The following is a 17,965-nucleotide window of genomic DNA, read 5'->3' as shown; positions in this document are numbered from 1 at the left end:
GTCAGCTCTATGGGAGAGAGACAAGCGAACTGAAACTTATTAGACTATTAACAATTAGGCTACATCAAATTGTCTTCAGATTTCAATTAAATTTGTTTAAAACTAAACTAAATCACATTGAAGTGAGCGCTATGGACGGTGCATCTGCACTGCGAGGTGGGCAGTGATTTATTTTAAATCCTAAAAAGGCTTATAAGAAAACTCCAAATGAGAGCAGAAAACATAAAAAAAAAGATTATGCAAAGTATGTCATTTTTTAATGCAATTTAATGCAAGATTTTCATTAAAACTTTAAAATACCATTAACACATTCCATGCACAATCAGTGAGAAGGCTTTTCAAAATTTTTATAGACTGAACAAGAACATATTTATAATGACTTGTTATATGGTGCTGTAGGAGAAACTTCCTTGCTTCAACAAACGTCAACTTCTCAAGTTGGGACATAGAATATGACATCCAATAAACTCAGTTTACAATAAAACTATGCTACTATCAAAACTGATCCAAGGCAAAAGAAATCAAGGAAGTCCAGCACAAACTTTCATGCGAAGGGTTCGATTGCTCATAGAGCACGGATGCAACCTAGTTCGTACCCTGAACAGTTCGTACCCAAGATCAAGAGAAAAAAGTTTAAAAAGCCGAAGTCGCTGATTGCAGTTTCCGCAAACAAACAAAAACTCTTAGAATCCTTACGGGAAATTTTAAAATGTTTGCGGAAACTCCGATCAACCCTTCCTAACCCTTTTAAAATGTTTGAGGAAACTGCGATCACGACTTTGCCAAACTCTTAGGATCATTACTAAAAATTAAAAAATGTTTGCGGAAACTGCGGGAAAACGGAAACTACAATCAGCGACTTCGGCTTTGTTCCATTTTTTCTCTCGATCTTTTCAGTTTGTTTGTTTGCAGAAACTCCGATCAGCGACTTCGGCTATTTTTAATTTTTTCTTCTTGATCTTTTCCTAACCCTAAACCTTTTAAAATATTTGCTGAAACTGCGATCAGCAACTTCGGCTGTGTGCTATTTTTTCTCTCGATCTTTTCAGGGGGAAAATTTTAAAATGTTTATGGAAACTGCGATCAGCAACTTCGGCTTTTTTTATTCTTTTCTCTTGATTTTTTCAGGGTACGAACTGGGTTGCACCCACAGAGCACAGCCCAGAAGAACCGGTACACGACATCTGGGCGAGACCCACTGGGCGACGGCCAAAGTGGGCAATGGCAGCGAAAGTTTAGCCGTTCGGAACGGTGGTGACATATATAATTTATCTAGTTGCTTTGCGGCGTCACGGTTTATTTATAACGGACAACACTAAAAGGCGAAAATGCGGAAATAAGCCGAAATAACTTTAGAATTAAAACAGTCATAGTATTTAATGATCTCACAATTGCTTCTAAATAATATCTTTCAATGATATTTCAACATAAGAAAATGTTCGGTATTGAGTTGTGGCTAAAAATCGCATTTCCGCCTTTTTCCTATTTCAATAAATTCCTTTAAATTTTGAAATTTACTTCAATAACTCATCATCATCATCATCAACCAATTTAGATTATACAGGCCATGAATTAATCCTCATGTCGAGGGTGTGGCCTGTCTGTCTGTCGAGAACGAAGTCTTCCCCTCCACACTTCGCGATTTATTGGGTTGGCAGAGTCCATGTTCAGGGCTACAAGGTCACGTTTTACAAGTTCTTCCCAAGAAAGTTTTGGTCTACCTTGACCCCGCTGTGCTGCAATGTTGACACATCTGACCTGTGAGATCCAGCTTGAGCTGCGCTCAACGTGACCAAGCCATCTCAGTCTGCCTAATTGGAGAACTTCACTGATGTCTTTTAATTTGAGCTTTGATAGCAGAGTCTCAAACCGGATGTTGTCCTCAGGCCCGACCAGGCAGGTCCATCTTACCATCGCTCTGTCATTACGTTGTAGGCGCTTGACGGTGCTTGCTAAAGTAGCCCACGTTTCAGAGCCATAGAGCATGACACTCCTCACACAACTGGAGTAAACTTGTCCTCTGGTTGCAGCAGGAAGTTGCTTGCTTGTGAGGATAGGGAGAAATTCTCTAAACTTTTTCCAGGCTGACTTGCACCGAGTTATAGCCGCATGCTCACACCCCCCTCCAGAAGACATGGTATCACCAAGGTAGCAAAAGTCAGCTACCACGTCAAGTGTGCCACCTTCAATCTCAACCTCGCTTACCGGCCTGCCATCTATTGGTCTTGCTGTGCCCTGACAGCGTGGGCATGAGTAGTGTGGGTCCGGTCTGAGTGACCCTTTAATTCCACTACACTTTTTGTGGACCCAGTGGGAGCAATTGGTGCAGAAGATAGAGTTGCTACCGGTTCCACTTAGGCATACCGGGCAAGGGTGCTTTCCTGATCTTCTTAGGGAGTTCTGGTTGATGCCAGAGATCATTATTTTGGTCTTACCCATGTTCACTCTCAGGCCCTTTGCTTCCATTCCCTTCTTCCAGGCGGCGATTCTGTCAACTAGTGACTCCAATGAGGTGTCGATAATGGCAAGGTCATCCGCATACAACAGCTCCCAAGGGCAGCCTGTGCGCAGTTCGAGTGACAGGGCCTCCAGGACAATGATGAAGAGCAGTGGGCTCAATACAGAACCCTGATGCACACCTACGCCTACTTTGAAAGTGTTACTGTGCCCATCCCCAACACGCACACAGCTCCTAGCATTCAGGTACATTGATTGTACTATCCGTACTAGCCATTCCTCAACACTCAGCTTTCGCATGGCCCACCAGATCACCTTCCTTGGCACTCGATCAAAGGCTTTTTCGAGGTCTACAAAGGCCATATAGAGAGTCTTGTTTACGGCAAGGTGTTTTTCTTGAAGTTGACGGATGATGAAGATGGCGTCAGTTGTACCTCGGCCTGGCATGAAGCCGAATTGCATATCATCAATCTGTACTTGTTGCCTAATCAATTGTTCTGTCACCCTCTCAAGTATTTTCATGGTCTGGTCAAGCAGCTTCAAGCCTCTGTAATTACCCCTATCAAGGGCATCCCCTTTACCTTTATAGATATTGACGATGTAACTTTCTTCCGGTGAAACTGTGGAATTAAAACAGTCAAAGTATTTAATGACCTTACATTGTTACAATTGCTTTTAAACAATATCTTTCAATGATATTTCAATATAAAAGTAGGTTTGGTGGTGAGTTGTTGTTAAAAATCGCATTTCCGCCTTTTTCATGTTGCAACATTTCATTCTTTCATGATGAAGTTATCGCTATGTTAAACAATATGGACGCCAAGATCGTACTTCCGCGTTTTCTACATCGGCATTAAATCGCTACTTCTGCGGACAATACGCCATTTCACGCCCGGCTTATTTCCGCGTTCCGCATTTTAGTGTTGCCCATTTATAACTTCTAAACAAAAAACTATTGCTGGTGTTAAAAATAAAAAAACAGTTATTATAAATGTTATTAATTAGGAAGTGGCTATTTTTCTACACTTGTTGCCATGGTTACAATCAGGTGTTGCCAGAGTTAAGATTAAAGTTAGGAAGGGTTAAGGTAAGGGTTAGAGTTGGGAATAACATTAGGGTTTTGAACTAGGCCAGGATTAAATAAAGTTTCCAAAATACAAGTTTTTGTTTTTAACAGCTTTAAACTTTTCTCAAATTAGGGCAGAATTCCTTATCTAGCAACACTATTGAGGCTATTATTACACTATATAGTGTAAATATAGCCACAGCCTATTAATTAACAAAAAATCTAATAAAAGCAGAGAAGGATGAGTGATGATATGAGTTGTGCTTGTGAAGAATCACATTGTGTAGGATACCGCATTACTGCACACCAATCCGCATGAAAATAATTCAAATACGTTAAATAAGCACTTACAATAGTTCTTTGTCAACAGCAGAAAAAGAGATGCTATCATTAGGATTGATTACATGAGGCTTTTGATTAGCTTTGCTCAGTTTTACTGGTAGACTGTATCATGTTTTTTAACTAAATGCCAGACAGAGATGTACAGAGTCAGGTCTTCTGGACTTCTAGTCCTACGCCAAATCCCCTCCTGTTCCAAATATTTTGGAAATATTGACTCCAAACTCTATTTCGGCTGCAAACGCAGAACATAAACTATGATACAGTGCAGATTTTTTAGGAAGTGGCTATTTTTCCACACTCAATGCTATGGTTACAATCAGGTGTTGCCAGAGTTAGGATTAAAGTTAGGAAAGGTTAAGGTAAGGGTTAGAGTTAGGAATAAGATTAGAGTTTTGATCTTTGCCCAGAACTAATAAAAATTTCCAAAATACAGCTTTTTGTTTTCAACAGCTTGAAACTTTCCTCAAATTAAGGCAGAATTCCTTATCTGGCAACACTATTGAGGCTATATTACACTACATAGTGTAAATATAGCCACAGCCAATTTTTTATAGCCCATTACATTACATGCCCATAGCCCATTACAACACTTGTACTTTCTCTATTCCCTGCCATGTAAAAAAAGCATAATTTTAAATGAAAAAATCCTCCACAGGCATTGCATGGATCCGTAATTGGGCTTTTCTCTAGCACCAGCTTGCTGGGCGTGCAATTGTTCTTTTATGCGTTATATTGCCTGTCTCAATATTTTTTCAAAAAAATTACTGCTTGGAAAATAAAACTATGAAGTACCATAAACAAACATAACAACTCTGCCAAATGCAGCGCATTTACAGGTATTTGCACGCTAAAAGTATCAAGTGGTAAAAAAATCGGACTCTGCTAACTGTTTTTGCCAAGAATTTCAGTAAACCGAGACTCCCGTTCTTAAATGCTCCAAAACTTTTCCTCCTGTACCCCTCTGATGCCACTCAATCACTCAGTCTTCAGTAATACTAATAGATGCCAGCCTTGTCAGGACAGGGACAGGCACAGGTGAACAGTATTGCCAGATTTTTTTTTAAAAAAGAGCCCAAAAATGCGGCAAAGCAACTTAAAAGTAGCCCAATTTGCCGTCGCGACGTCGACGGTTGAGCAACGAAGGCGCAGGCTTTCTTGGGGGGTTTTTGGGCATGCCCCCAAGAGTCATGGACAAAGCAACATCTTTGTCCATCATGCTGATTGTGTAGATTTTCATTATTCAGCAGCAAGCTGAAAACCCATCTGCAAACAAAAAATCAAACCGATTAGCATACGTCCATTGTGTAATAGATATATACCACTTTTGTACATTTAATCTTTCAAGTAGGCTACTACTGTTTGACACCAAGTATCTGCTTAGCTTATTACAGCTGTCACTGTCGTACATCTGCCATCACCACCTAAAACTGTTCAATTTCAATAGGCTGCTATTAGATGCTAATATGTTACCAATGCAATACGCCTTTAATTAGCCGAACTACGTATAATATACTTGTTCACAGAACCTTATAACTCTCTGTTACTTTGTTGTGTAGATTTGACAAGAGTACAACAATGAAGCTGTATGACTCTCCAGAAGTTTGGTTGGAAATTCATTTCAAAAAACTCTAAAGAAACTCCATCCCGCTCCGATACCGAAGTCACCCGCATGCCATCTAGACCATTTTCATATCATCTTCACTACATTTTTCATCATTCATGATCATCAGTTTAATATCATGCTCAAATAATAAGTTAATTAATCTAAATTCCTGTACCCATCAGTTATCAATTCCTATTCAACATCACTCCACTGTCGTTGCTGCGAACACTCCATTTCACTTAAAACGATGCACTGTACATAGTATTTTGTATGTGTAATATGTTTAATATGTAAATAATATGTAATATGTTTAATATGTAATAATAAGCCGTATGTTCATTGTTTATTCTTAAATGCTCGTGTTGTTGATTTTTCTTTTTTATATTGGTTGTAAGGTTCAGTCGTCCCCACATGGTTTCATCAACTGGCACGCCTCCAGTTGCTTTAGGTATGTGGAGCCAACTGGTTCTTCCAACTAATTCATCTACTTTAAACTGTTAGGTTTGGTGGCCGTGCTTAATTTACTTTCGTGTACGTAACCTTTAAATTTGCATCGCATGCACGTTTTAAACTTTTGTAGTTTTGCCACCTTTTCCTTTTGTTGGTTTTGTTCCCGTTCACTATTTGTAACTTTATCATTACTGTTGTTTTCCGACAAAGAAAAATAAATTGAATTGAATAGATACAAAATACATACATTAAATACAACATACAATAAGTACAATGTTCAATATTGAATCAAGCATTGTTCAATAGAAAAAAACTTAGACGAGCCAATGCTATATTATACAGACACAGACTTCATACAAATTCCTATTTTCAAATTCAAAATACAAATGGTTCCATAGTAGATGCTAATGCATAGCATAAGCCGTCAACTCAGATGAACTACCAAGAACCAACACCCAACAAAATTCTATCATCAACTGCTGAAGCTTCATTTTCATATATAGAGCTGCCATGCTTCCGCATTGATGACCGGGGATCAAACAGCATTTTTCCAATTGTTGCAGCAAAGTTCTGATCCTCACAATCGCTGACAAAAGTTGAAGTCCGATACGATTTCGCAGATTGGTTTTGATTGCAGAAACTCTCGAAAAGGCTCGCTCAACTACCGTAATGCATTGCTGATTGGTATAGGCTCAGGGTTGCCAGACTGAAATTTGAAAAAAAGGCCAAACTCAACAAGAAAAAAGGCCAAATTGAGGCCAAATAGGTAGAAAAAAGGCCAAAAATAAGCCAAACTTAAACAAGATAAAATAAGCATTGTAATCAGGGTTGTCAGACTGTGAAAAGGTCTAAATGCCAAAATAATACAAGAAAAATCCATGGAAAATTTTCTTAGGAGGTGTAGGCCTAGCGCCTGCGGTCTTTTTTCATGTTTGCTTTAGACAGTCTAATTGCCGTTGTGAAATTTGTGCTTGGTAGGAATTTGAAACGCTGGCTGAAAATTAGGGCGTTTCCTCGGAATTTTCACCACTTATCAGGGTTTGATTTTACATACGTAGTTTTACGTTGTTGCGCATTTGACACATGCTGCCAGGCCGGTAGCCAGCCGGGGGCCAGGGGGACCTCGCCCCCTTGAAAAAAAATTTGCCCCCTGGCAAAATCCCAACATTCTCGAGCAACAGCCACAATTATAATGATTTTGCCCATTTAAAATTTTTCGGCCCTCCCTAAAAACAGTTGAACCCCCTTGCTCTGCGGTCTGGCTACGGCCCTGCATGCTGCATTGCTTGAAGCAATAAGCCCCTTTAAATCAATCGTTCAGCGTTAAATAAACACAGTCAGTTTGTGAGTTTCCAGTATGGTTTCTGTCGGCCAGTTGTGTGGTGCCTTATTTTCTCAGTGAGTTTGTCACGGATGCCTTTTTCGAAAGTCACGGTGTTAGTTTTATTATGGTTGTAGTGTAGTTTTTCATGTTCTGAATTAGTTTAGCTCGTTCTATTTGAATTCAAGGCATTATTTGGCTACAATGTTCCGACGTGGAAGTTCATTCATTTCTTTGTAATAAACTCTTACTCGCAAAAGAAGCAAGGTATTGTTCTCAAGATTATCCCCACTACACGCTAGTACCCGGGATGTTGCTGTAGCAGCTACAGCTAGGTATGGGAGGATGTTCAGACCACTCGACGTCCGCTACAAAGGCAATACCTTAGCAAGGTATGAAAGGAATGGTCCAACAGGAAAGAGTCTTACTGTAGTGTCGAACAGACCTGAACACTTTTCATAGGGTCAAATATAAAGGCAATCAATATTAAAATGTCGTCAGTGAATAAAGCTAAATTCATATCGTCATAATTGAATAATTTATGTTCATGTCGTCTAAATTCCTCAATCGTCGTAGGCTACTGCGTGATGTGCAGTCTGACCATGGGAAGAGCTCAACACTTTGCTCTCCTGGGCCGCATCGAAACGGGCTTTTGCCTAAGGATGGGTTTCTTTTATGCCTGGTTTTCTTTCTCCATTCTATTTTTATTATGATGACTGCTCATCCACATTAATATTGGAACTGGCAAATGCGAACCACAACACTTTTCATTAGGCTATCATTTATTGCTACATGTGTGCTTCTGTTTGTTTTTTGGGTTTTGTGGCCGTGCTAACTACAGACAGGCTAGGCTACTACATGATTTACTATTCAGGCACGTTTTAAACCTTTCAAGGTTTTGCCACCATTTCCCGTTCATTAACGTCCTGGTAGGCCTATATCGACTATTGTAGTTACTATGCTTAGTTAGTATCTTTTTCGTCCCGGACGCGTTAATGACTAAAAATAAATGAATGAATGATGTAAGTATCATTTAAGTGAACATTACTACAGTAATTATTAAAAAAAGATTCTTTTGTAACAAGTCTATGATCAATAATATATTTGCTCATCACAAATTTATTTATAACATCACAATAATGGTAATTTGAAACGCACTCAATTGCACAACCACTTGTATTGCTCAACAACTGAATTTCTGAAAGCATGCTCTGCTGGCAAGCCAGCGGTTGTGTTGGACTACCGATCGATCGAAAATGCAGCTGACTTTAGTGACCTTTTGGTCTTTCGCTGCCATCCTTGTTGTGCGAATTATTTGTGTTTATTGTGTTTTTGTATATTTTTGTTTTTTTCATTTTTGCCAACAAAACAAAAATAAATTGAACTGAAAAGTGAACACGATAGTCGTTACATTTCTGTGTAGGCCACCTACTTTTGAGCGTTAACATTATAATTCCAAAATAATGTCTATAACATTCATATTTATCGATATCTTATGACTTATAGCGGATTTTAATAAATTATAGCAAAAATAATTCTGAAAGTAGCAAGTATATGTATATAATAAGAGGACTGTAGCAGATGAGTTTTAATCCGCTACAGTGGTGACATCTGGCACCACTGGCTGGCTTAGAGGGGAGCGCAGTCTGACTCGGCGTCACATTACAAGTATTTAACAAGTATAGAACATGTATTGAACAATGGTGAATACGGTTTTCATCTGGTAAAGTTACGATATATGAAAAATATTGATTATTATGCATTTTAAAGATTAAATTTAAAAAAGGCCAAATCTAGAAAAAGGCCAAACGTATAATTTCTAAGGCCAAACGGCTTTAAAAAAAGCCAAATTCGAGAAATTTGGCCTTAAAAAGGCCAATCTGGTAACCCTGTATAGGCTACATTGTTAGTGCCAATTGAGCAACTTCTCTAAATTTATACTCCCCTGCAGCATTTCTAAACTCGTACACCTTGGTACAAAAAATATAAGAATCTATCATTGTTTTTTAATCATACAAGGAAGACCAGTTTACATTCAGTAAGTTTCTCCACTGACATTCAATTTTTCCCACTTTAATTTATAGCTTACACACCAATAAAAGCTTCAAAAATTATGGTACGGTACTAAACCAAGATCATAACTACCCTCAGGGGCGTATCTTCAATGGAAGCAAGGGAAGCATTGCTTCCCCTGTCAAAATTGAAAAAAGAGAAAATTATATTTTTCAATAAAACGGTTTCGTAATTTCTTTACCTGAATACAAATTAGAACGGTTTCTAACTCCTGTCCCCGTGTAATTTCAGCTCGGTTTTAATTTTAAAAAAGTTGGAAGCTTACGGAAGCAAAAATTCGTATCGCTTCTCTTGCTCTCGTTTTTGCTATACTAAGAAACAAGTGAGAGACTAAGGAAAAAAAGCAGAGCAAAGTTTGCGCGAGTTACGTTTCTTTTAACTAATCCACGGAAGCAATTTTTCAATCGCTTCCCTGTCGCAGGGTTACCAGATTGGCCAAATTCCTCAAATTAGGCTGTTTGTTAAATTAATTCTTTAAAATGCATAATAATAATGAATATTTCTCAAATATTGTAACCTTACCAGATGAAACCATGTTCACCATTGTTCAATATATGTTCTATACTTGTTTAATACTCATAATGTGGCGGATTAAAACTCATCCTCTACAGTCCTTTTATACTTGCTATTTTTCGGGCAATACTAGCAGAATTATTTTTGCTACAATTTATTGAAATCCGCTAAAAGTCATAAAATCTATGTGCATTTTATTATTTTTAATAGAAACAGGTAAATATATCCATTTTGCCTTTTTGTCTAATATTTTCCTTATTTTTGGCCATTTTTGTATTATCTTAGTTTTTAGACCTTATCATAATCTGGCAACTCTGCTTTGTTGGATATTGCGCCCGTGGGTTGAAATTAAAAAATTTAAAGCGCTGTTATGGTTATAATATCGGCCTTGTAAGCAAAAGTTTGAGCCAAATGTTGGCTTTACACTGCTATCCTGGCTGGATAGACTTTGGCATAAGACAGGATATGTGATGTCTAGGCTAAACTTGACTGAAATGAATTCTGGCTTAAGCTACTACAGCAGTAGTTAGCTGAATTTTTGGTGTTTTCCAATTTTAGCCGCATTTTTTGCCCGTTTGTGTGTGAGAGCTACCTTTAATAAGTTAATAGCTGTTTATCTGCTTATAAATTTTATACAAACATTACCCTAAAAGTGTTTCCAGAAAGCACATTAATCCATTATTTGAGAGTAATTTTGCAAAAAGATTTCCGGGGGGGGGGCTTGCCCCGGACACCCTTAGAAAACACGTGCCTTCGGCACGCTCTGATCCCCCACGACTTTTATTGCTTCCCTTGCTCAACCAACCAGGATACGCCACTGACTACCCTATAATTTCCCATATTCGATACAAGTGCAATTTCGCTTTCGCCACTCGCCAGTCAGTCCTTCCATTCTCCCGGATGAAAATGAGTACAGCATTGCTGTAACAACAGTCAAAGCTGTTAATGGTCAGCAGTAAAATCAATCCTCATGCCGAATCAAAAAAATAACGTCATTTTTTTCCGTAATAAACCGAAACTTTACCAACATTTTCAAAGGCTGGTCGGATTCTACCAATTATTCAGTTCTGCCAACTCAAAACTCACTGTCAAACAACTTAAAATTCTGCCAAATTTAAGCGCCGTCTCGCGCCAAATCAGAGACTGAAAGTAGCCCAAAAAAGCGCAAGTCGCAAACCAACATTTTTTGGCGCCAAGCCCAACTAAAAGTAGCCCAATTGCAGATAAATCGCCCAATCTGACAACACTGCAGGTGAACACGATAATATATAAATTGGACTAAAGAAAAACTTAGGCCTGGAGAATAGCTAGATTTTGACAAATTAAGAAAGAAATTTAATTGCGGTCATTTCAGTCCAAAAATTTTCAAAATTGATTAAAAACTCGCAGAGACAGAACAATTTGAAGAAATCTTGATTTAGGCCAGCTAGAAGCTATTCATTGAATTTGACAGCCATTTTGTCATTTGCATTTCTCAGTTGGATCGATCATAGATAATTGAATTTTGAAGACAAAGTGAAGAAAAGTCACAAGATATCTTTTTGGACTTCTTTATATTCCACCTAACCGTAGTCAACCTTCATTTCCACCCCCTGTCCAGGCTTGGTACAGTAACCATTGACTCAGAAAAAGGTTATTATGACTATTAAATCAAATTTCTAAAGAAGGATTGAATTTGGACTGTTCATAGTACTGTATGTTACAACTCCGCTTTTGATTTAATTTTCTTTTGTTGGCCAATTGTTTGTAGTTCTGCACTAACTTTTGTTGTAAATTTCTACTTAAAAAAAATTAACTTAATGCGTACGGTGCAAGGCTAATCTTCAACTTTCTTGTAAAACATTTGTATTATGACGTAATAATAGTGCTTTTATTTCCAAGTTTTGCTCACACCACTTCGACTTGATTTGTTATATGTTTTATTTAGTCTTAATTAATTACAAGTTCTTCCGTTGAATTGTTTCTCTTGTCATCCATAAGTAATTTCTCAGTTCTGTTATTTTGACTATAAGATATAAATGCACGTGTTGGTGGTTTATTTACTTATTTGTTTAGTAGTAAAATCCTTGCAAAATTAAATATTTCATAACGCAATAATAGTGTTTATTTTTCAAAGTTTTTCGTCTATCAACTGAAAGTCACTCCGTAGCCTAACCAGTCATATTGTAATTATTCATTGCACATGTATATGTCAGTCATTTTTATTGTGTTTGTTGTAATGTCCACTACTAACATCAATTTCGATTCCAAAAACTACCTCTCTACATCAGATAATAAAAAATTCTTTCAAGAAAGTAAAAAAACAAAGCTCTCCTTGTTCCACTTCAATACCCGCAGCCTAAATAAAAACAAAGACAAACTCGAAGAATTTTTGGCCGAAATTAATCACCAACCAGATATTATTGCAATTTCTGAAACTAAAATAAAACCCAATTGTGTTGATAACTTTAACCTCATCGAATACAAATTTTTACACAAAAACTCTCCTACAAATGCTGGTGGCGTTGCACTTTACATTAAAAATAATATTGCATATTCTATACGTAATGATATTAGCTTAAATGTACCAAATTGTAAAGACCTCTGGATCGAGATAAAAAGTAATTCTCAAGACAGCGCAGCCGTGGGTGTCATCTACAGGCATCCTGGACCAAACATTGATAGTTTTCAAAACAGGATAATATCAACTATTGCGGAAATTCGGAATGGCCCGTTTCGGCGAGTCTGATTCGGCTAATCCGATTCGGCTAGTCCGATTCGGCGAGAGCCTTTTTCGGCGAGTGCCCTATTCGGCAAGTTTTTGAAATTTTATTTTTGAAAGGGAATTATCGGGTACCGTAGCCTAACTGTTTTCACATCGTTTTAATGTCGCTGAACGTGCATAAAGGAATAAAAATAAAATGTTTGAACTATTAAATTAAAATTCGTCATGTCAGTTCAGTTGTTTTTATTTCTGACCATCATATCAAAAACAATACACGTCAACATAGCAAAGGTAAAAGCGACAAAACGCGAACGCTAAAACGTGCTTGAATTCGTCATGTCCGTTCAGTTGGTTTTAAGGTAAAAGCGACAAAACGCGAACGTTAAAACGTGCTTGTGACCGAAGTAAGTTATTGAGTTGAAAGATATTTGGCACGGTCGCAACACCTTCAGAAAAATTTAAGATGTAAAGGGAAAATAAAAAAAATAAAATGTTACAAAAAAAATCATGTTTATATCTATAAGTTAGTACTTTTGAATAGTTAAAATGATTAGGTTGGATCAACAAATGTGTGGCCTACAGCTTGGATTGAAAGGAAATTATCGGGTACCGTAGCCTAGTTATCCCTACCAGCAAAAATTTGTTCCAGGAACCCAGTTAGCCTAACAGTTCATTTTTACATTGTAGTAACAGAATGAAAAGGCTAACCAAATGTGTGGCCTATCGTTTTAACGTCGCTAAACATAGAAATCGTGTAGAAAAGAGAACTTTGATGACCAGGATACGTTGCAAGCCTTAAAGCAGCCGGTGGCCATGGCCGCTAAGTAGTGCTTGAATGACTGCCTGTGCTACCTCCAACGTCGGCCAAGTTTGGCCGCTTCTTCTTCTAGCTTCTTCTTCGCAAGTTTCTTCTAGCCAATTATTTAATTTCGCAATAGAATGATCGTGGATTGAATGTCGAAAATATGTAGTATCAAAGAGTGACGCAGAATTAGGTCAGCGCATCATAGTCACTACTGTTGTATTGAATATATCCAGCTGCGATCACCAGCGCTGTAAGTCTTGTTTGCAATTCCCGATGTTAATTTTGATGAAGTGTTAATCCGAAGTGCTAATTTACATCGGCTAGCAATATTGTCGTTTTTATATCGATTCAATGTTGTCGGATATTGAATCGTTGTTAAAAAGGAGAACTAGGTTAGTTGACATCCGTGGGTAAAACACGTGTCTTCATAGTTGAGAACGCTGTGGGTTAGTGACTTCACACCCTCAATGGTGACATCATAATGGAATGAATGGTCAGGTTTTATGAAAGGCGGTATGCAGTTGAAACAATTTACTGAGCTGCGAGCAGTTAGAACAATTTAGGGTCGTTAGATGGTCCCGCAATACCGGATTACAATCTCGATAAAGCATTTATTGCGTGGTACAACGATTCTATTGCAGGACGTCGCCCAGACTTCAACAACGCTAAGTGATCATTTTAACATTGTTGCAAATTTAATGCTATTTACTTGTGCTATCGTTATTGTATTTTGGCCTCCAAGCACGCAGATTTGCCCGCCGAGAAGAAGCTCTCGGTAGGCCACGGTGGCTGCCGAAAAAGAACACGAGTTTTAGGGCCTGCGTTGAAACTGAGAAACATTCATAGAAGCCCTTCGATACGTTGCATTTTTAAGATGTTTTCAGATGTTTCCTTCTTTTTTAAGATTTTTAAGATGTTTCCCAGTTTCAACGTATCCTAGTCAGCAAAGTTCTCTTTTCTACACGATTTCAACCTTTAGCGACGTTAAATTGATGTAAAAACGGCAATTTCTGCTGGTTGGGATAACTAGGCTACGGTACCCGATAATTTCCTTTCAATCCAAGCTGTAGGCTACACATTTGTTGGTCCAAACAACTAATCATTTTAACTATTCAAAAGTACTAACTTATAGACATTAAACATGATTTTTTTTTGTAACATTTTATTTTTTTTATTTTCCGTTCATTTCTTAAATTTTTCTGAAGGTGTTGCGACCGTGCCAAATATCTTTCAACTCAATAACTTACTTCGGTCACAAGCACGTTTTAACGTTCGCGTTTTGTCGCTTCTACCTTAGCTATGTTGACATGTATTGTTTTACATATGATGGTCAGAAATAAAAACAACTGAACTGACATGACGAATTTTAATTTAATAGTTCAAACATTTTATTTTTATTCCTTTCTGCACGATTTCAACGTTTAACGATGTAAAAACGGCAATTATAATTAGGCTACGGTACCCGATAATTCCCTTTCAAAAATAAAATTTCAAAAACTCGCCGAATAGGGCACTCGCCGAAAAAGGCTCTCGCCGAATAGGGAACTCGCCGAATCGGATTAGCCGAATCGGATTCGCCGAATCGGACTCGCCGAATAGTAGCAGACCCGCGGAAATTGAGAAGACGAAATCACAGTATATCATTTGCGGAGACATCAACATCAACCTTATGCATGAAAATAAAACCCCTAAAGTAAAAGAATATTTGGACTCACTTGTGGCCATAGGTTGTAATTCCGTGATAAGCCATCCAACTAGATTTTCTAAAATTAGTGAACCATCTTTATTGGACCATATTTACACAAACATTGAAAAACAACACAAAACCAGCGGCATCTGTTTATATGATGTTTCTGATCATTTACCAGTGTTCTTGAGCGTAACTAATTTGAATTTCCTTAAAACCAAAGTTCCGAAATTGACACGATGTATGCGGCATTTTGACAATGAAAACTTTTTATCTGAAATGCATGTTGCCATGAACACCCTTGATTTCACAAAAAACAACGTCAACACACAATTCTGTGAATTCATAGATGCGTTCAAAAAACACTCAATAAACACGCACCTGTAAGGAAATTATCCCGTAAAGAAGTTAAATTGCAAAACAAACCCTGGATCACAAAAGGAATTCTCAAATCCATAAAGACAAAAAATAGACTATATCGAGCGTGCTATAAGCATAAAGATGACATGAAAATAAAGAAATATAAAGCTTACAATAACCGCTTGGTGCATATAAACAGCGGAATGGCCCGTTTCGGCGAGTCCGATTCGGCGAGTCCGATTCGACTAGTCCGATTCGGCGAGTTCCCTATTCGGCGAGAGCCTTTTTCGGCGAGTGCCCTATTCGGCGAGTTTTTGAAATTTTTAAAATGAAATTATTGGGTACCGTAGCCTAATTACAATTGCCGTTTTTACATCGTTTTAACATCGCTAAACGTTTAAATCGTGCAGAAAGGAATAAAAATAAAATGTTTGAACTATTAAATTAAAATTCGTCATGTCAGTTCAGTTATTTTTATTTTTGACCATCATATCAAAAACAATACACGTCAACATAGCAAAGGTCGAGAAAAAGGTAGAAGCGACAAAACGCGAAGTTAAAACGTGCTTGTGACCGAAGTAAGTTATTGAGTTGAAAGAAATTTGGCACGGTCGCAACACCTTCAGAAAAATTTAAGATATGAAGGGAAAATAAAACAAAGACAATGTTACAAAAAAAATCATGTTTATGTCTATAAGTTAGTACTTTTGAATAGTTAAAATGATTAGTTTGGATCAACAAATGTGTGACCTACAGCTTAGATTGAAAGGAAATTATCGGGTACCGTAGCCTAGTTATCCCGACCAGCAAAAATTTGTTCCAAGAACCCAGTTAGCCTAACAGTTCATTTTTACATTGTAGTAACAGAATAAAAAGGCTAACCAAATGTGTGGCCTATCGTTTTAAGGTCGCTAAACGTTGAAATCGTGTAGAAAAGAGAACTTTGCTGACTAGGATACGTTGAAACTGAAAAACATTCACAGAAGCCCTACGATACGTTGCATTTTTAAGATAATGTATTCAGACGTTGAATCAATGTACAAATGAAATGTTATGCTAAATGGGTTCTTGGAACAATTCGAAAGGCTTCTGTGAATGTTTCTCAGCTTCAACGTATCCTAGTCAGCAAAGTTCTCTTTTCTACACGATTTCAACATTTAGCGACGTTAAAACGATGTAAAAACGGCAATTTTTGCTGGTCGGGATAACTGGGCTACGGCATCCGATAATTTCCTTTAACAAATTTCAAAAACTCGCCGAATAGGGCACTCGCCGAAAAAGGCTCTCGCCGAATAGGGAACTCGCCGAATCGGACTAGTCGAATCGGACTCGCCGAATCGGACTCGCCGAATAGTAGCAGACCCTATAAACAGAATAGCTAAAAGACAACACTACACTTATTTATTTGAAGCAAACAAAGCTGATGCATCGAAAACATGGAAAGTAATTAACGAATTGATCACTAGCAAATCCAAGTCAATGTCATCGCTTCCCACCAATATGGAAATAAATAACATTTTACACAAAACTGAATCAACCCACTTTGCAAACCTATTGAATGAGCACTTCACCAATATTGGTACTAATAAGGCAAGTGATGATGATAATGTTCGCCGTAATATGGCAAGTAAAATTAAACCAACTGGCGTATCCTCTTCAGATTTTTTAACAACAACATGCCAATCCAGTTTTTTACTTGAAGACATCAACCCCAGTGAGGTTTCAAACATCATAATGACATTGAAAACAAAAACTTCTCCTGGAATACACGATATCCCGACAAAATTCATCAAACTTGCAAACTGTATTATTTCACCCATTCTTGCTCGATTATACAACAACTGCTTTGCTCAAGAGACCTATCCAGATCCACTGAAGCTGTCTAAAATCATCCCAATACCAAAGGTATCCAATCCCACCGCTTTAACCGATCTCAGGCCAATATCTCTTTTGCCCACTTTCTCTAAAATTCTTGAAAAGCTTTTGTACGAACGAATGATTAAATTTCTGGATAAAAATAATATATTAACTCCCTGCCAACATGGTTTTAGGACAAACGATTCGACAGAACTCAGTATAACTCACATATATGATCATTTACTCAAAAACTTAAATAACAATAACTATACGTGCTCCATTTTTCTTGACCTGAGTAAAGCATTTGACACTGTTGATCATGGAATTTATTGAACAAATTATATTGTTATGGTTTACGTGGAAAAATATGGAACTTGATGAAGTCTTATTTAACCAACAGACAACAATACACCAAACTTAACTCATTATCATCAAACTTTTCGACGGTCAAATGCGGCATCCCCCAAGGGTCAGTCCTTGGTCCTTTGTTATTTTTATTATATGTGAACGATCTACCTACTGGGTCCTCTCTTTTTGCGGATGACACCAGCCTAAACATGACACACCATAATTTGACTTGCCTAGAACAACAAGCCAATGAAGAAATAAAAAAGATTGATGTATGGATGAGAACCAATAAATTATATATCGATTAATTACACTAAAACTAATTTTATGATCATTTGTAGAAATCCTCCTGTTGCAAAATCGTTCTCTCTCACCTTAA

This window comes from Aplidium turbinatum, chromosome 16 (assembly GCF_918807975.1).
Source record: "Aplidium turbinatum chromosome 16, kaAplTurb1.1, whole genome shotgun sequence".
NCBI classification, from domain to species: Eukaryota; Metazoa; Chordata; class Ascidiacea; order Aplousobranchia; family Polyclinidae; genus Aplidium; species Aplidium turbinatum.
The sequence above is the reverse complement of the archived record's forward strand: the minus strand, read 5'-3'. Positions refer to the sequence as shown.